This window comes from Amblyomma mixtum, chromosome 3 (genome assembly GCF_055824585.1).
Source record: "Amblyomma mixtum isolate Tamu chromosome 3, ASM5582458v1, whole genome shotgun sequence".
NCBI lineage: Eukaryota > Metazoa > Arthropoda > Arachnida > Ixodida > Ixodidae > Amblyomma > Amblyomma mixtum.
Window position 1 is genome coordinate 249,658,527 of NC_143014.1, and position 20,912 is coordinate 249,679,438.

Here is a 20,912-nt window from a genome sequence, read left to right on the forward strand (position 1 = left end):
GTGCCAGAACTAGGTGCGTTCCAGCTTTTCGCTTTTCTATTTTTTTTACTCCGTCCCAACGTTTTAGTAACACAAAACGCCATGCGAGGTATCATGTGTCAGCACGCGGATCAGTGCGCAGCTTTCGCTTTCTGCGCTGATTTTTGACAAATCTCTCGAGGTGATTTGCGTTTAAATTAAGATAAGGACCACAGCCTTTGTTGTCTCTGATCAAAATTAGAAGCCGATTTCGTGTACTTATCAACTCTCCGGTCGGGCGTGAATAATATACACGCATACTTGAACAACGTAATAGAGAAAGTAATTTTTTTGAGCGGGCCAATCGCTCGTGCCGTGGCGAAATAAGTTCACTCGAAGAACCATATGCCGATTACTGCTTAGTTTGCTACGTGTTCAGTTAAGTTTTTCCCGTGTTCGATTAGTTTTAGAAGGGCGAGCAAACTCTCTGGATCATACGCATATGTTATGCGCGTTATGCGCGTTTGTGAAGCAATACACCCTACGTATAAAAACTGAGGTGCGAATGCTTTATTTCTTGAGAATTCCTATACCTTCGATATCTGCGGCGACGAAAATCTAAAAAAAAAGAAGTGAATAATATAGCTACTTTATTGTGAAGGAGGGACGCATTTCTAAGCTAGAAAGTACGTGCAACAGTGTTCTGAAAACGCTTCAGGCCATCAGATTTTGTTATCGTTGTGGCAAGCTCCAACAGCTTGCTTCGCAACAAAGCCATTTGTTCAAGTTTGGGAGTAAGCTAATTAAGTTTCGGAAGCAACCGAACATGCTAATTTCGCCCCTGCACACACAGCTTGACCAGCGTATCGAGTCCGTGCATGCACCTACAGCTGTAGCATCTTTCTCTAATCAAGCCGCCGCGGTGGCTCAGTGCTTATCTGAAAAAGAAAAAGCTGCGTCTTTGCTTACAATATTTTGAATTATATGTGCATGCCTACTTTCCTCTTGTTAATGTCGACTGACTGCGTCTTAAGCAGGACGCGGTTTCAACGAATTGTGGCGAAAATCAACCGACGCCGGGCTCTGAAACGGTGACGTTGAAAACCGCGGATGCGCATTGCACATTACAGTAAAGGAATCGAATTACGCAGCTGGTCGAGGGTCTTGTGTGATTATACTGCAATGCACGAAGCTCCTGGCGTCGGCGCGAACGAAAGTTCGCACTGTCACAGAAGTTTGTCAACACACGTGCGCATTCACCGCAAAATAACCGCTCGGTACCCTACCAGATGAATTCGCGTCCACCTGGGAATAAAATAGCCATGATAATGCGTGATGCTTGAACTGGTGCTTTAATGCGAGCATTAAAACGACAACAGCACACGGTCACGGTTCGACTTTCCAACCCATTTTCGAGTGCCGATTAGTGCGATCATCAGCGCCAGACTTCAAGCGAAGCTGAGGACGCGGTAGGAGTAAGCTGGCGCTTATTGAAAGCACCTACATTTGGTCAAAGATCAGCTGTGAAAACAACGCAGCAGCTGAAGCTTGGCTGTTGAAATTCCACTCGCAAGAAGAAAGTACGCATGGCAAACGATGCACCAGCTCGACGAGCTCGACCGAGCCAAGATGGAAACCGGAAGTTGTGGGCGCGGTGTTGCCAGACCGCCAAGCAATTTCGCATATCGTCTATTGCAGATATGAAAACAATTAGTAAGCAACTCATGCACGTGCTAAACATATACGTTTCTAAATTGTGCGCTGAGTAGCACAGGTACACTGCAAAAGAATGTTTTTTTTCCTGTACCTAGGAACACCACCTGCTGCTCAGGACACCAACCCCTAAACCCCGTCCCATTTTGCGGAATAAAGTTTTATACTACCACCACTACTTTTTATTATGTGGGTCTTCTGCACCACACTTAAAAGAAGAGTGTCATGAAAACCCAACTTGAGGCCCTTCCACCCTTCCAACTCATCAAGTGCATTTGTTTGCATAAAAACTCTGAGCACGATGTGCACGTGCAACCTTTGCAGAACAAAGCATTACTCAAAGCCTTGTGTAACAAGTGACGTCTTGGGATAGCGCTGCTGCGCTCATATGGGCTATTTTGTTCATGCGTCTTCATCACATGCAGTGCACATCCAACGTAGATTATTTTCCCCCCTAGTTCCAAGCATGGTCACCTTTTTTCTGCTGGCTATAGTCTAACAAATGTGACGAACCTAATGTGGAAAGTCTTGGTCTTTGCAATGCATTGATTGTTTACTATCTTCAACGGTCAAAGTAATGCATTAACAGCACAAAAGCATTTTATTAAAAACATCTATTAAGGCTGCCTCAACCATCATAAACAGCCACTCAACACATATGGAGTGTATTGCTCCAATAGCAGTATGCCACTATAAGCACTGGTACTCCACACTGAAAGCAGAACAAATGTTTCGGGTAAAAAAAGTAAGCATTAATGTTACTTGTTGGCTGTCATCTGCAGATATTCTGGCCATGCAGCAAAGTGTGTCCGTAAGAGAGGCCTAAAGACATTTCATAATTTGAAGAATAAAAATTTCTACCACCTGCAAACACAGGGTGCCCTGCTGCTAACGCAGTTTAAAAATCTAGACCATGCATGTTTCATGCAGAGCGGACATAAATAAGCACTAAAGCTAAATATGCGGCGTACAATCATGCTATGAAACAAAATGATAGCGCAGAGTGAAAAATACGCGAAAAATAAAGTGCGTGGCCATGTACCTGCGGAGTGCCGTTGGATCTACCCTGGTCATGAATCGATGCGGAGTGGCGCACGAGAAGAGGGACCTCGACGTGGTGCTTCGTGTTATCTGTTAGAACGGACGGTGGTAGCCGCAGGGCATTACCCCCTTGCCTTGAGACCAGTGGGCGCCGAACGACGACCTCGGAGGGGATTATATGCCATTTCTGGGAAAGGGTCGGGACGGTCGCGGTGGGGACGGAGACGGGGTTTTCAGGCAGGCAATGTGTGTGTGTTGTGTCGTTGACTGGCCGTGGTCAGTGATGTAGTGGACCACCTTTTCTCCTCCATGGAATAAATGGTGGTTGTTGTGTTGCAGAAAAAAATTCAGGGGACACTTTGACTGTCTAAAGTGCGTAAAGGCGAAAGCGTTTACCGTACCACTTTGCCTATGTGACACTGGTGACGTCACACATAATTGATGACGAAGTAATGACAAATCACTAATTAATAACCAATTACTGATTAATCACTTAGCACTAATTGACTGCTAATTAATGGCGCTTAAGCTTCGCCTTTAGGAGTGGAACGCGACAGCGTGTTGTTGCTCTGCAAGGGAGTCTAGGGAATGCCTTGCCCTTTGAACGCAACGCTTTTTGAGAAAAGGAAATGGCGCAGTAATTCTCTGTCATATCGGTGGACACCCGAACCGCACCGTATAGGAAGGGAGGAAGTGGCAGTGAAAGAAGAAAGAGGGGTCGTAATGAAGAAACTGAAAATTGCATTTGAGGAAAGGAAATTACGCAGTAACTGTCACACATATCTCGGTGGACACCCGTCAAAACGCGGACACATCTGTCGACACGGCTGCCGACACGGCTGTCGACACGGACGCAGACACGGCTGTCGACACGGACGCAGACACGGCTGTCGACACGGACGCAGACACGGTTGCCGACACGGATTGCTAACTACAGGATGAGGCATTAAAGGCTTTCGGCTTAAAAGAATGTTTGTGGTGGCGAGTGGTTATAATAACGCCTAACGGATCACTCCGTAACTACATTATCTGCCTTTTGCATGGGTTTGCTACCGGCTTGGTTGCAGTGGTGCTCCGCGTGTGCGCAGCCATGCAGAGCCGTGTTCACGCTAAGTGTGATTGACCCTGTGCCGAAAAAAAAGGGCTTAGAAAGCGTGTACATAAATGCATTACTCTACATGAAAATAGGGGGGGGGGGGGAGGGGGGCACATCATCTACTTTGAAAGAATAAATCACTGCTGTCACCTGTAAACACAGGATTCCCTGCTGCTAATCCAAGAGACAGAAACCAAGCCCATGTATACACAGAAAGGGAACAAATTAGCACTGTGATGAAATATGTGCAAGTGTACAGACATAATCAAAGACATAAAGTGCACGTGTCTGGTTATTTTCACCTTAATTGCTCGATATGCTGCACAATTAGACTGCTAAAGAAAGCCAAATGCTTTTTTACTGCCTGTGATGGCGCAGAGGCTTGAGCATTCAGCTGCTTAGCATGAGTTGCAAGTGCTATCTCAGCTTTAGCATTCACATTTCATAGGCGACAAAAAGCAAAAATGACCATATGCTGAGTGACAGTGTTAAAGGCTCCGGATGGGTGACATCAATTGGTGACAGGTGTTCAGCGTGGCACCTCTTGTGTGAACGCCAGCTCTTCCACACGGGCGGAGATCCTTCGCCGGAGGGCGAGCAACCCGAACTTTGAGTCAGAGCAACCCGAGCCGCCCGCGTGAGGAGAGAGTGGTGTGAGGAGAGGATGAGGAGGACGAGCGCTAGCGCGGCGCGGGAAGACAACAGACTCAGGCAGGGTTGCCGTTGGTGGCTATTTTGCGCCAAAGTGGCTACTTTTCAACTTTGTCTGACGATGAAAATTTCAGGATGGCTCCGTGGCTACTTTCTGGCTACTTTGAACATTTATTTTGGCGCATTAACTACACATTTTTTTTTTCAAATCACGGCATCCCGCCGGCAGGGTCGGTGCGTATAGAGGCACCCCTACGCACAGCTAGGGTCCTAACGTGTGCGGCGCTACTCAAAAGAAGGTGACATTTCCTTGGAAAAGATTTATCTAGAGTGCGGAACCGTGCTAGAGCGCAGGTTCTGGTTGAGGAAATGGCGATACAACTGCAGCGGCTTCCAAATTCCTCGTGTGCACTTCGGAGGGTGCATGCCATCGATCCTGATGGCAAAGAAAGCGCGAAGAACCATGAAGCGGCTGCTCCATTTTCTTTTTTTTTGTGTTGTTCCAACGAGCTGGAATCAGAAATGCGTCAACGGCAAACAATCAACGTGAACACGATCGCACATCATGTTTGAGTTTATGGCACGCAGACGCTGGATCGCAAAATAACACTTGCAGCGAATGCCATTTTCCACCGTGACGCAATAAGGAATAAAATTTTGTCAGTTCGAGTTTTCTAACTAAAACAGCTTAAATGACGTCCCACTGGGTTGTTGGCCAAAACATGACAAATTTACTCTCGCAAGTCCACACTATCTATCCACACGGCCTGAACATTTAATAATTCATTGACTTATTTTCAACGTACCTGTGCCTTGAAAACCGAGAAGGGTTGAATTTTTTCGCTCCTTATTCTGTTTCTTGCGTCGATTCAAACTGATAACATTTATTGTTGTTTGAGAACAGTTCTATGTGGCTACAAGTACGGCACTAAGATTGAATGACATGGCTACTTTCAGCTCAAGCTTTGGCTCTTTTTATAATGTGCCCAGCGGCAACCCTGAACTCAGGTGTTGGACTCGAAAGAAGCAACACAGCCTCTTGTTAACCCAGCGCTCCTTTGTAACGGAAAGACGAATAAACGTCTCTGAATTATTGTTTTACTCCAACAATTCAGAAGTGGGATAGAGTCAACGTTCGGCCGGACTTATGAAGTTAACCGGCAAGCCCAACCATGCCTGTCACCCGCACCGGATATCTTCAACGGATACGGCAAACGAAGATGGCGGACGACCGAGCAGCGATGGCGGGAAAGACGACGCCGACGACTCAAGCCAAGGCGGATCCGACAACGCGCAGACAAGTGGAAACTTACCTCCGATAGCTCAGTCAACGATCAACGTGGCGGAAATCCTGTAGGCCAGCGTTCAGGCCGCAGTGAGAGAAGCCGTCAACGGAATTGCTTTGCTTCAGACGCAGCAAGCAGCGGCAGCATTCATCATCGGCGCGGGAGAGACAGCTCGGTTAGTGCCATCGTTTGATCCGGTCTCATCCAGCTCTCCAACAGTAGACGCGTGGATACGACGCGTGGACGACTTGGCACAAGTCTACCACTGGTCTCCATAAAATGATTGTAGCGCCGAAAGAGACAACACACAGAAAGCTAGACGGGACAGGCGCAACTTCCAACTGATTTATTCACCGCGAACTCGAATGACTATAAGACAAACAATCAAGAAGGATCGCAAGACCCACACATGCGCGGAAGGGTTGTACAACAATTGAAAAAAATGGAAAAAATTTTTGAAAAAGAAGATACCCGAGTCACACAGGTATCTCACACCCGTGTATCTAAAAAAGCAGTTTCATTCTTATATATTGCAAATGAGGGGGTACTAACACAGTCGCTACAGTTGCTTTTGATATAGAAAGCCTCTAACAGTTCACGGGCTGTCTGGTCCTGACTTCTGCTTAAAACCTTCGTTTCTTTCAGGCTTGCTGAACACTTAATCTTTCTTTATTCACTGCAGGCTTTACAGTGATGGGGCAGATGTGAGCCTGTGCCATTTTTTAAATCCCGATTGTGCTCTGCTAAGCGGTCGTTAATACAGCGGCCGGTTTGGCCGATGTACTTTTTTCCGCACGCCAGAGGAATCTGGTAGACGACTCCCACAGCACATTTAACAAACGGAGCTGCATGTCTTTTCTTACATTCGGTTTTCTTTGCCTTGTTGGGATCAGTTTTAACGCACAGGGCAGCCAGTTTCTTGGGGGTGGAAAAAAACCACAGGTACCTTGTATTTTGTTGCCACATGCTTCAAATTGTGCGCCACCTTATGGGTGTACGGGATGACAACCGGTCTACTTTTGGTTTTGGTGACCTCATGTTCATTACGTTCTTCACTACATTCTTTCTTAAGTTTTCTGAACAAAGTTTCTGCAACTGTGCTTACAATCGACGTTGGAAAGCCTGCTTGTTCCAACTTCCGAACCTGGGTTTGGAAGCTTTCGCTCGCTTTTTATGGCAACATGATTTCTTCAGCGATGCTTCCAGGCACATCTGGGCAATGGCGCGCTTTACAGTCTTTGAATGGGCAGAATCGTAGGGTATTAATTCCTTTCGTGCTCGAGGGCAATATATCCAGCAAAAGCTTTCGTCTTTAAGGGTGATGTTAATGTCTAAAAACTGCAACCTATTGCCTTGGGCAAGCCCATGGGTGAAGTCCGAACCTTTTCCAAGTAGTTTAAAAGCAGATAAAACTTCTTCCACTGTTTGGGAGTAAAATGAGGGAACCTGTTTTTAGCAAGAGTATCATTGCTAGATACTCTTGACGAAGAAAAAGTGCTGAAAACTTTTAGATACGTTGACGATTTTTTAATTATTTAAAAAAAAACAGGTTCCCACATTTTAGCAGAGTATCTTAGAATTTTAGCAGAGTATTTTAGCAGAGTATCTAGCAAGAGTATCATTGCTAGATACTCTTGACGAAGAAAAAGTGCTGAAAACTTTTAGATATGTTGACGATTTTTTAATTATTTAAAAAAAAAACAGGTTCCCTCATTTTATTTACAAAGAGTGGAAGAAGATTTATCTGCTTTTAAACTACTTGGAGAAGGTTTGGACTTCACCCATGAGCTTGCCCAAGGCAATAGGTTGCAGTTTTTAGACATTAACATCACCCTTAAAGACGAAAGCTTTTGCTGGATATATTGTCCTCGCGCACGAAAGGAATTAATACCCTACGATTCTGCCCATTCAAAGACTGTAAAGCGCGCCATTGCCCAGATGTGCCTGGAAGCATCGCTGAAGAAATCATGTTGCCATAAAGCGAGCAAAAGCTTCCAAATCCAGGTTCGGAAGTTGGAACAAGCAGGCTTTTCAACGTCGATTGTAAGCACAGTTGCAGAAACTTTGTTCAGAAAACTAAAGAAAGAATGTAGTAAAGAAGGCAATGAACATGAGGTCACCGAAACCAAAAGTATACCGGTTGTCATCCTGTACACCCATAAGGTGGCGCACAATTTGAAGCATGTGGGAACAAAATACAAGGTACCGTGGTTTCCCCCCCCCCCCCCCCCCCCCCCCCCAAGAAACTGGCTGCCCTGTGCGTTAAAACTGATCCCAACAAGGCAAAGAAAACCGAATGTAAGAAAAGACATGCAGCTCCGTTTGTTAAATGTGCAGTGGGAGTCGTCTACCAGATTCCTCTGACGTGCGGAAAAAAGTACATCGGCCAAACCGGCCGCTGTATTAACGACCGCCTAGCAGAGCCCAATCGGGATTTAAAAAATGGCACAGGCTCACATCTGCCCCTTCACTGTAAAGCCTGCAGTGAATAAAGAAAGATTAAGTGTTCAGCAAGCCTGAAAGAAACGAAGGTTTTAAGCAGAAGTCAGGACCAGACAGCCCGTGAACTGTTAGAGGCTTTCTATATCAAAAGCAACTGTAGCGACTGTGTTACTACCCCCTCAATTGCAATATATAAGAATGAAACTGCTTTTTAGATACACGGGGGTGAGACACCTGTGTGACTCGGCTATCTTCTTTTTCAAAACTTTTTCCAATTTTTTCAATTGTTGTACAACCCTCCCGCGCATGTGTGGTTCTTGCGATCCTTCTTGATTGTTTTGTCTTATATTCATTCGCGTTCGCGGTGAATAAATCAGTTGGAAGTTGCGCCTGTCCCGTCTAGCTTTCTGTGTGTTGTCTGTTTCGGCGCTACAATCATTTTCTGGAAACATGCAGTATTACTCAGCTACCATTGGTCCGATCGGCTGACATCTGGCAACGCACTCTCGAGGTTGGAAGGGCTTGCGAAGACGTGGTATGACTCTCTCTCGTCCGTCAACAAAACATGGCTGGAATGGAAAGAAGAAATTAAGCGCACCTTCCCCACGACAGCGGGATTCCAACGACTCCATAGAGAAATGGAGGAGCGGTTGACAAAAGCGCGGTGAGCCCATCGAGTGTTATTACTACGACAAGCTCTCGAAAGCTCACCGTTGCAACCCCATAGATGAAGCTTGCATTGAATACCTCATCACGGGGCTATACGACGACGAGGTAATTAGAGCAGTGAGCGTACGCACATACTAGTCGCCGGAAGACCTTCTTCACTGCCTCAAACGCCTTGAAGAGAGATTGGGAAACACTGTCGGCAAAATTTCCAAATCGAGTAGTCCCCCGATGTTCTCGTTTTCCCGCATATGCCAACACCCATGGCCAGTGGCGTAGCCAGAAATTTTGTTCGGGGGGGGGGGGGGGGGGGTCATGTTGCAGCGCGACCTCCTCATAGAATGTGTGGAAGAATCAAACGCAAGAATAATAACTGCATTGACACTGACAATGCGATTGTGTATTAGATAATGCTACGCACTGTCAAAACAAGTGAAATATGTACTTTTTAAAATAAAAGAATGTATTCGTATGTCTTAAAAATCGTGACAGACATAACAGATACCAATGCTTCTATGTTTTTGCGTATTTAATAAAAATCACATGAAGCCTAGAACTATGCTCGTATGAATCCGAAACCAGCAAAAAAGTGCAAGTCGCTGATATGAAAAACGTAAATGTCACGGAATGAGCAATTATAAGGCAAATATTTTAAGGAATCTTCGTCGTTTAAGAACCTTTACATTTTTGTACATATGCAACACCCAGGGAAAAACCTTAATGACGCTGTATTTCGTTCCAGTGTACTGCGCAGCAGCAGCTGTCACCGGCCATGCATTGCGAATAATTGCACCGAAATTTTAGTCGCAACATCGAGCACATGTATAAACGAGGAGTTCTGCGAAATGTACATTAGAAGTGCGAAGATAAAATAGAGCATTAGAAATTTATTTATTTATTCAAGTTACCCCTAAAGGCCCTCCAGAAGAGGGTATTACATAGAAATGCGAAGATACAACTTAATAAAGAACAAAACAGTGTCACTGGAAATAAAGTCACTGTATATATACACAAAACCTCGCAACAAGATATTTAAACACTCGTATGTCCCCTTTAAATCTACGTATCTAATCAAAAGTCACTCTATATAATGCGTCAGCAAGGCATATAAGCATCTTGCGCAAATCACACAGTAAACTTTACACACGGAAAGACAGATGATCCGGGCAAGGACAAAACTATGACAGCAGAAGTCGCGATATGTACTTGGGACATGCTGCGGTCGGTGACAGTTCGAAAAATTTTCAAAGGGGGGGGGGGGGGGGGGGGGGGGGCTGAAGCCCCATAAGCACCCCCCCCCCCCCCCCTGGCTACGCCCCTGCCCATGGCAACAAAAACGAACCAATGGCGTCGACCTTGAACACTACCGACCGCAAGAACCTTTCTCCGAAGGCGAGGAGGAAGCCGCCATGGAATGAAAAAGGAGAACCCCTCTGCTTCAACTGCAGCGAGTAGGGTCACGTGTCCCTCAATTGCCCGGCACCGCCACGAAAGGCGAGATGCAACGCTTGCGGACGAATGGGCCACGGATAAAAAGACTGCAGGGCAAAAACGGAGAGGAGCGCGCACCGCTCAAAACGTGGTGGGCTTTGACCTCCGAGCCGCTGAAGAGGCGAACGAAAAGTACTTTATGATGGCGAAAGCGAACGGCTGCGACATACGAGCATACGTCGATCTCGGTAGCCAATGCGTAACTCTGCGGAAGTAGGAAGCCAACCGAATCGGAATCGCTCACACGAAGTTGACCAAGCCGTTCTCTATCGGGGGATATGGGTACGGAAGTGTGACACCGTGTGGGGAAACGAGCATCACCCTCACGGTCGACCAAGCTACAGCGGACGTTTACGTGCTGGTCGTGCCAGACGCGTCACAGTCCATACTCCTACTTGTGGGCCAGCCTTTCACCGAGCAAGCACACGTCACGATTGTGAGGAGGAAGAACACAGTGCGGATTTTTGAGGAGCACAGGAACGAGGACAACAGAGACGACACGCTTCAGTCCATTGGAATTCCAGAGCTCCTAGAACGACCTGTGTGCCTTCGGGTGAAGGAAACAACGGTTGTGCCCGCAAAATACGTGGGTGTCATTAAGCTCTGCGCCACCGGTAGCGCACCACGCTCGGATGTCTTCGTGGACGTGCAGCTCAGGTGACAATAAGGTCGAGAGCATTGAATACCACGCTGTGTCCTCAGCGTTGACGGGACCGACGGAACAATCGTCCCTATAATGAACATTTCCAATCATGAACCAACCATCAAAGAGAACGAGCGGGTCGCACGAGCGGAAATTTGCTACCCAGACGACGCACCGCCACGAGAGGGTAAGTCGGACACCAGCATTGTCCAGCCCTTAATGATACCGATCGAAGAGATTCAAGCAGATCCTGGTGTTGCTCCTGAGGAAGCTGCAAAGCTCGAACAGCTTATTTTTGAGTATCGGGACTGCTTCGCAACCAACGTTTCAGAGATTGATGCACTAAGCCGCTCTGCATACGACCCCCCAGAAGAGACAGATATTGTTCCTGGCCTTCACGTCCTTGCGACTAGCATAGCGACAGCAGATGTGCTCACCGTTGCCCAGCTGAATGATCCGAAGGTTCAAGATTTGAAGGAAAGGCTTGAAAAAAAAAGGCCTACTCAAAACAGACGGACGCGTCAAAAACGAGTACCGGTTGCGTAACGGCATAGCATTCAAGAAGAACCAAGAAACCGACTCGAACGAAGGGCTGCTGAGGGTAGTTCCAAATCAGACTCGCTGGAGAATCGTCAGGACTTGTCATGATGACATTGGCCATTTTGGAGCGGAGAAAACCTTGAAGAAACTTAGGGAAAGGTATTGGTTTTCCAGCATGAAGCGTTACGTTAGAAGGTACATAGCTTCTTGCGTAGAATGCCTTTTCCACAAGACGCCACCTGGAAAGAGACCGGGCAAACTTCACAGCACTGACAAGGGCAACGAGCCATTTCAATCAATACACATCCATCACCTAGGCCCATTTGTAAGAAGCAAGTCCGGAAACGCCTACATAGTTGTAGTCGTCAACTCCTTCCCAAAGTCCGTATTGTTGCGTGCAGTCCGCAACACATCAGCTGCACCAGCGGCGCAGTTTCTACACGATGTGGCAGGAATCTTGGCCCACCGGCTATGGTGATCACGGACCGCGGAACTGCTCATAGAAGTGCCAAATTCAAAGCAGCGTGCGAAACTTACAACATCACGCACTTCAAAAACGCTACTGCCACACCGAGAGCTAACGGGCAAGTCGAAAGATATAATCGCATGATAACCCCGGCAGTGGCAAGCTTGACGAAAGATGCAAACAGCAAAGACTGGGATTCTGCGTTACCTCAGATGATGTGGGGCATAAACAATACGCTCCACAAAGCCACTAAAACTACTCCGTTTGGACTGCTCTTCAACTCCAGGCCACGGGGCATCAAAGGCGACACCGTGGAAGACGCCCTCGCCGAAGAATTTGACCATGAAGTTGAAACCGGGCGAGCCGCAGCGGCGGAGAATATCCGAGAAGACCAACGCAAGCAACAGGAGCGGTACAACAGGAAGGGGGTGGAAGCGGCGACATACAATCCCGGAGATGTTGTACTAGTTGAGCGAGAACCGGCAGCAAGTGGGGAGTCAAGGAAACTGAAAGAAATATACAAAGGACCGTACATCGTCCGAGAAAGGCTTCCCAACGACCGCTACCGCATCGAGAACGTGCCTCGGGCGCGGCAGAGTCGAAGAACATACAGCAGTATTGCACCGGTTTACAAGCATTGGGACCGGGAATTCAACGAGACAAGTTCTGAAGACTCGGTAAGCGAGGAAGATTCCGACCGGGACGGTCGGTGGCACAGGATGGCCGAATGTGAACGCCAGCTCTTCCCCACCGACGGAGATCCTTCCCCGGAGGGCGAGCAACCCGAACTTTGAGTCAGAGTATAGTCAGAGCAACCCGAGCCGCCCGCGTGAGGAGAGAGTGATGTGAGGAGAGGATGAGGACGACGAGCGCTCGCGCGGCGCGGGAAGACAACAGACTCAGGTGTTGGACACGAAAGAAGCAACACGGCCTCTTGTTAACCCAGCGCTTTGTAACAGAAAGACGAATAAAAGTCTCTGAATTATTGTTTTACCTTAACACTTTTAGCTACAACGCAGCTTTGGGACATGAACTCCACAAAAAAATACTAATCATTAATAATATAAGCTTACACATTTGCGTCATGCGTGATCACGATTAGTCGTGGTAGAGAGTGGGCAGGTAGATGGGCTTCTTGACAACACAAAGTGAACAAGAGAGGCTGTAGCCTCAGGGCTCTTGCCAATGCCAATGTTTACACAAGAGGACTTGTCTTCACGCACATGAACACAAGTCCTCTTGTCTAAACATTGGCATTGGCAAGAACCCTGAGGCTCTTTCCTCCTTTGTTCACTTTGTGATGATCACAATCATGCCATGCTAGCTCAAAATAATGTATGAGTGTTCTTCAAGCATTCTCCAGCACAACATGCGAAGCACACAAGCAAACATGCGAAGAAAACAGTATATCTGTAATGTAATAGCAATATGTGCAAATTACATAAGAGACCCTTCTTCATGTTTCAATGAAGAACATGAATAATTTGAAGACAGACTATGAAGAATTTATTTCAAAAACTTAGAACGGAGGCAGCCTGGAGATTTATGCAAAATACAAGGGTACAATTCCTTAACTGAAAAAGATTCATGAAAATTTTCGATAAACAATTGTTTTCTAGTTTTTACTATCGTGCAATGTACTCCTCTAGCGGCCACAATCGCTGCCTCTATTAATCATTGCTCAGTCAGTATCCAGAGCGAGGAAAGCAGGACATTATACGACGCATGATACACGTATGTGCATCGCGATGTTCCGTACTGCACTATCAGCACACAGATTTATTACTAATAGCCTTCTCAATGCTGCGCTTAATGACACACTCGGTGCATGCATTCTCCACTTCAAAACGGTGTCAAGCTTGTCTCTCACCAAAAGCGTAAGTATTGCACCAATCGTAAGTCGGACTAGATGCGACGACGCCAAGGGTGCACAGGGTCGGCCCACTTCTTTCGACAGAGCTTACTTTTTAAGAAAGCGCGCAAGTGAACGTTGCAATTCTCTTGGAGCAAGCAGATGAATCGGTGAAACTCACTTGAGAATCTGAAAAGTGGTCTACGCGACTTGCAGCGTGAAACACTAAAGCTGACTTCTGACACTCCACTGCCAAATCTCGGACGTTTCAAAACACGCTGACGACGCAGCGAACGCAACAACGCACCACACTCTTAGAAGTTTCTCTTTCGAGCAAGACGGGGTCACCCGAGCTGCGCTCGACCCGCGCCCCGAAGCTCGGCGGAGAAAAAAGAAAGCGAGGAGAGAGAGAAACGGAGGAGGAGAGACGAGCAAACTTCCGGTTACGAGGCGGCTTCACAAAAAAGTGATGTCAAGGCCTCTCCTTAGTTCTTTCCTTCCTCCATGCACACGTGTAGTATTTGACGTCAATTCTTGCGCACCGGCACAGAGGCGGTGCGTCTCAGCCGAAGACACCTTTGACGTCACTTCCTGCGCACCGGCACGGAGGCAGTGCGTCTAAGCCGAAGACACCATTATGGTGTCTTCATATGGTGTCTTCGGCTGAGACGCACTGCCTCCGTGCCGGAGCGCAGGAAGTGACATCAAATACTACACGAGTGGCAGTCCCCTTGCACATCGGCCGAACGTGCGAAACACTCGCAGAGTGCAAGGGCGTCCGCAGAACTTTTTCCAGGGGGGGCACCCGATGTCCGGGGATGGGGGCGGCGGTAGGTTAGTACCAAAAAGGAACTAGTGCATAAATAATATCCGTAATTCCAGGGGGGGGGGGCAATTGCCCCCCTTCCGGACGCCCATGGCAGAGAGCCGTTGCTCTTCCTGCCCTGTGTTCACCGAGGCCTCCGAGACACTCGATATCTTAGAGGCTTTTCTTACGAGCGGCCGACGCCAACGAGCGCAGTCAGCAATTTGTACAATTAGCGCCTTGAGAACAATTACAACTACAATTACAATTAGCCTCTTGAGAACAGCGCTCAGGACCGCGCTTGTAACAGGCGTTGATAGAAACGGCGGGAAACGCGGGCTCCACGAGCCTGCTCGTGAGATACTGCGATTAATTATGGGGGCGCAGGTTTCTCAGACACCACACCAAGGCGTTATGATTGCCGGTTTCGATGCATACGCCTTTAAAGCTTCAGCTAGAGTAACTTCCGAAAATATCTGCAGGTGATGCTCAGTCCACTAAGCGCCCTACATTGTCGCTTTATTGATATCCTTTAACCTATGCACACGTTCGCAAAAAGCATGATATTATAACATGCAGGCATGCCAGATGAACAGCATGTGCCGTTCGCTGCCTGCATGAGCTAAGGCAGAACTAGCAGCACTAAAAATAACGACAAACCTTTAATTTTCTCATAAGAGATATGGCTCGCCGGCCTGTGGCTGCTTGACTGCAGCGCGAATAAATGTATTGCTGCTATAATATTCAACATTTCTGTAAAATATGTCCACTTGTAATGCTTTTTCCTCTTCGTCGATGCTGCGTCAGCAAACGTTTGTAGCGTGAACAGCGTCGTCTGCTAGCGCATGCTGCACGACAGGATTGCACCGCGCTCCACCGTCGGTCTCCACGGTGGCGCGCACCTCGTCCCAGCCGAACATACGGCACTGCACGAGTAGCATCCAGCCAAACGTGGGGCACCGCACGAGTGCGCAGAAAACTCCACGAGTGCCGTCAGCCGAAGACACTATAAGATTTCATCCAAGATGGCGACTTACGTACGTCACACATGGACCGCTTTGCTGGCTCAGCTTTACCTCCCTGCCACTACCGAGAGCCTTGAATCCATGAAACGCGCCATTCTCTACACAGAACGCCGGTTCGCGCATGGTTCGCGCAGTCAAATTCTCATAGAGCTAATACACAGATTCTTACCTCAAGCTTCCTCCATTTCGCGAAAGCTGGCCTCGATGGCGGTGACGAGCTCCCACGGTGTGCGAGCTCCTGCGCGCAGAAAGACGGTATTCGCAAGTTCCGTATACGCTGCCGCCACCGCGCGGCCGACGAGCAAAACGGTCAAGTGGTGGTGGCTGCCGGCAGCGGGAGGCAGTGTACATTTTAACCATGCTGTTTGTGCTTCGCTTGGGATGGACAGAAAGTCTGGAAGCAAGCGAGTGTGCAGTGTGCCACAGTGCACAAATAGAGCTGTTAGTAATGAGATTAGTCTGCACTCATTTCCTATTGACGAACGATTGAAAAAGGACTGGGTTGTAAAACTCCGGATCGGAAAGGCTGTGACACGGGAAATGAAAGTCTGCAGCGTGCATTTCGTCGACGACGATTTCTTCTGGAGGCGTACAGGTGATATACTTTTTTGTTAATATCTTTCGTCCAATGCGAATATGTCTGTTTGCGAGATTAGATTTTTTTGCAAGTGGTGCACGTACGGTTTGTCACACACGAGGTGCCGGCAAGCGTGCAATGTTTATGCGCGGAAACGATCCAGCAGAGCTGTGTGTGCATGCTACTGACAACGCATAACTATTTCTGCTTATTCCTTGAAACAAATGGTACAGTTGGCAATTCTGGCGACAGCCGACTCACCAGGGTGATATTTTTCCTGCAGTTGCCTCCGATTAGCTCCGTATTACTTCAGGGAAATTTACCGATTTGGTTTTCTTTCATGGCTTGTAACTGCCCTACGTTTTATAGTACTCTAGAGGCAAGTTCAAAAGTGATGATTGTTCGAGTTCGGGTGCTGTGTAGAGCGTCTGGCTTTTATTTGTGACTTGCAGCTGAGCATCTGCTCAGTCTGCCATGAGAATAATTCCTGTATCACTTTCGTCACTTTTCTCGTCTATGAGGAAATTTGGAGTTCCGTCACGCATTTTGGCGCAACAGAAAGCGCAAGCAGTGCGCAGAGGGTCCGGAGCGGGCCGCGTGAAAGTCCAGTCTCCAACCGGAAAGCCGCGCTACTATCCTGCTTTCATACGAGGTTTCCTGGTATTAAGGGGATTCAGGAGAAGCGTAAGGAGTGAAAAACAAAACGGCTCATCACTTTACCAAAAGCAGCCAGTCTGAAGTGAATGCCGCAAGAATTACAGCCGACAGTTTAACGCCTGCCGGCAAAATGCACGCTGCCAGTAAAGCTCGCTATTTCTTTTTATGCTATTTTTGGTAGTCGACAGTTTTTGATACGTTTTGTGTAACGTAACAAAATCAATTATGTGAGACTGTTTGACAAGTTGCAGACTACTGACACATGTGGATAGTATCACATTTGAACAATGTATTCACCAAATGTGTAACTCGGATTTTGCAACACAGACCCAAAGGTATGGACATCCATTTTGTATTTCTCTGATTCCTTGTGTTGGCCAGAAGTGACAATGCTCTTTTGGGAGCTCGACATATGTAGAATAAAACTTTTCTTCATCTTCTGTGAGGTGACACCTTGCGAACCTGTAAATCTTGCACTTCGTGGCACCTTCGCAGGCTACATCAAAGAACTGCATCTCTGTGTACGGTTCCATTTTGCTCTCAATCACGTGCTTCACCAGAATACGGTCTTCTGAAGATGGAACACCATCTTGAATGCTGACGTGCCTGTTTTCATCTCTGCCACGATAATGAAGCGCCAGTGCACTCTGTGGAGGGGCAGCAATTAGGCGCTGCCTGATCTCACGCACAAATTTGCTCTTGGAGGCGTACCCTTGGCTGTGCCTGAATGTGACACAACTCACGTAGGGTTCTGCCTTCGTACACTGAGAATGCTTTGATTCGGCCCCATGCTTGCTTCATGTCTGGTGATGACAGGACTTCCAGGTTATCAATACCTGGACTGTTAATAAACCAAAAATTATTATTAAAATGGCACTTGTTTATTTTACACTCCCATAAATTTGTGTACGATCACATCTTACTAAAAAAGACTGAATAAAACTGACTTACCTGTTTACAAACAGCATCATTGCAATCATGTGTTTTAGCCTGCCTTGCATGAACAGTGGCCCTAAAAAGTATGAAGCAAACATCAGGTGCTGTTGCTTTTCACTGCAATGGTAAACGTAATAAATGCAAAATTGGAAATCTCGCTCCAAATGAATGCTGACACGAAAATTTTTACCTGGAATATTTGGTGTCTGATGCCACGAAAATGCAGCAAAGCCATAAAAAAGACTGCTGCTCAATGTTGAAGGATATGAACCTGCCCTTAAGAATGTCACCACTGCTGTTTCATCTTGTGCCGCGCGGAATGCGGTCGCCGCGAATGGACTGAACCTGGAACTGGTATTCTCTTCGAGACCTGCGGCATAAGTAAATACTTTTCATGTGCAAGCTAGAAGGCATGCGACTTCAGCCGTCGTAGCGCAAAAACTTGTTCTGGATGGCCGCGACAGCTCGAGCGGCCAGAACGAAAATGCTCAACAAGTTGGAAAATCTTCGCCGCGAGCGCGCCGTTTGTCGCATATATATAATTGGCACACTCGCTTCATTGAAATCTACAAATATTATTGAGAGAATGCGCGCACCGTAGGCGTGGACATCGCTGGAGTATATTCTTAAGTCTTGGTGGCGACACATGATAAACATGGCTGGCGCACACCACTGTACGCGAAGCGCACAACTGTGAAGTGCATACGCGTATATTGAAATGACTGCATAATAGAAAGAGCGATCTGCATTTTCTTCGAACATTTTGAGTTTTATCTGCAATACATAGTCCCTCGTAGAGTGCCTTCTATTTATTGTTGTTAAGGCAAATGGCAATTCGCACCTACGACGCTTATATCACGACGAAAACAAAGCTAAAAAACTGATGCACAAACGATGAGACGTTTCGTGGTGCCATTCTCGGAAAGACGCTTCGCAACGCACCGCAGCGGCGACTGTCTTATCCCTTGACCGTCTACCCGGCAGGAGCCTTTTGTTGCGGTTCCTGCCGGGGAGAGAGAAAATAGTCACCGGCTAGAGCCAGGGGGGGGGGGGGGGGGTTGTGTCCACCGTCCCAGGGTGGGGGGGGGGGGGCAGTTAGGCGCCTTTCCTTTTGCTTTCAAAGGTCAAGGTCATTTGAAGGTGACAACTAGGCGCCCTGCGATCGAAACACGAGATCGCGTAGGGAAGTTTTCGCTTCATATGACTGCAAGTGAAAGACGAATGTGCTGAATTTCAGGGCACAAACCATGCTACAACTGAAAAAATAATCCTCAATCATATATTGCAGCGCACAATGAACCATACCTGTATACCAAAGCAATGGGATATACGTGAAGCATTTCATTCATTTCATGAAAGCCCCGCCGCGGTGGCTCAGTGGCTACGGCGCTCGGCTGCTGACCCGAAAGACGCGGGTTCGATCCCGGCCGCGGCGGCTGAATTTCTTGAAGGCGAAATTTTTGAGCCCTTCACTACGGCGTCTCTCATAGCCTCAGTCGCTTTGGGACGTTAAACCCGAATAAACCAAACCAAACCAATCATTTCATGAAAGCAATGAATAATAAGGTTTGTTGAATAATAAAAAAGTGGCTTTGATCACAGCCAGCATGGTTCATTTGAAGTTATAGCTACAGATTACAATCACATGTGATGTATGACATGCATATGCTATGAAAACAAGATCATGTTTTTTTCTTCTTTTTTTATGAGAAATGCCGAGGCAGTTTCAAGTTGCTTCACTAATATAGTTTCTGACATATACACGCATGCCTTCAGCTGAAATGATTCGTGTGTTACACCAGAACCAACACTATAAGCTGGTAAAATATGTTCATTTCCAGTAATATTGTTGTGCAGCACCTGTGGAAGATTCAGTTTCGTTTCTCTTACTTTCACTTTCGCTTCTTCATAGTTTCAGTTTCACGTTGCTGACACGTGACGCAGGAAAAAAGAGGGGAGGCCGGAGGAAACAAGTCGTCAGCACAACATCGCTGCGGGTGCGTCACAACAACGTGGCAACGAGGTAAACTTTTACTGTGAGTTTCACAGGACTTACGTCGCCCTCGTTCATTCCTGGGAATCCCGGGCCAGCCACCAATACCGTGGAACCTGTTGAAGGCACTGTTTTCTACCTACTTACATGTAGAAGCATCTGGCGCCTCCGAGTTAGCTGCGTCCCGGCGCAAAGCTATATTTCTGCATTCGCTCGGCGTCGAACGTCAGCGTCGGTACCGCAGCGCGCCCGCTCCTGCCACGCCAGCGCAAGTTCAAAACGGAGGAGCAAGGACCTCAAGTGAAGTTACGGAAGGCGAAGATGCGTGAAACCGCTCTCAACACTTGCCCGTCTGTTCTTAGCCACGACGAACGTGCTCGTCGAACACCACCGATTCAAGAAACGTTACAAAGCTCCGGTGTGAGCCTGTCAGAAGTCTACATTGCTCATTCATGCAAACTTGCTAATAATTGCGATTTCGGAAATTCTGCGAACACTGCTGTTCGTGATCAGCTCGTTTCAGCCGTTGCGTCGGACAATTAAGGTCCTAGAACGCTTAACTGTTAATCGAAGGCGCAGGGCGGCAGGGCTGAATCAGGAAAAGGCGGCAGTTACTGCGTCATTTCTTTTCCTCAAAACCAATTTTAATTTTATTTTATTAAAGTCGCGTGCCACTACGAAGAGTCACTTAAAAGTTTGCATGAAATCGCCTCTTCTAACGGCTTGAAGCAAATACGTAAGGCAAGTTAGCGCCTCTCGGACATAGGACGTGCCCGCATGCATGCAGCTCTGAGTCACTCCGGACGCTGCTCACGTGCCCCATCTGCTCGGGCGCGTAATCAGTGAAGGTGGACGTTGCTGTTCCTGCTGCTACAGTCAACATTTGGCCAATTTCGCTAATTAAAAGGCCAGAAATAAGGTTTGTTCCAAATGCAAGGAAGTAGGTCATTTCCAAAAAGTATGCCAGCGTCTAGGAAGCACGAGAGGATGGAGATGAAGAAGAAAGAAGTGAGCGAAGTTCGTGGCTTTCCCATAAAAGAAGAGGAGGCAGAACACGCAGTAGAATTGCTCGTG

The 20,912-nt window shown here is 47.4% G+C and overlaps 1 long non-coding RNA gene across 5 annotated transcripts in view; it reads right to left on the bottom strand.

Annotated features, from left to right (window-relative positions):
• Positions 1–15,930, bottom strand: part of LOC149354297 (uncharacterized) — a 62,497-nt gene extending 46,567 nt beyond the window's left edge. Inside the window, exons 1-2 of one of the 5 annotated variants that reach the window (XR_016291302.1) lie at positions 14,027–14,235; positions 2,714–2,802 (exon numbers count right to left, since the gene is read on the bottom strand). This is a non-coding gene — a long non-coding RNA (uncharacterized LOC149354297). Of the gene's footprint in view, positions 1–2,713; positions 2,803–13,863; positions 13,926–13,957; positions 13,977–14,026; positions 14,236–15,844 lie in introns of those variants that run through there. The other 4 variants (XR_016291300.1, XR_016291301.1, XR_016291304.1 and 1 more) reach the window with 4 other exon arrangements.
• Positions 15,931–20,912: the final 4,982 nt, after the last annotated feature.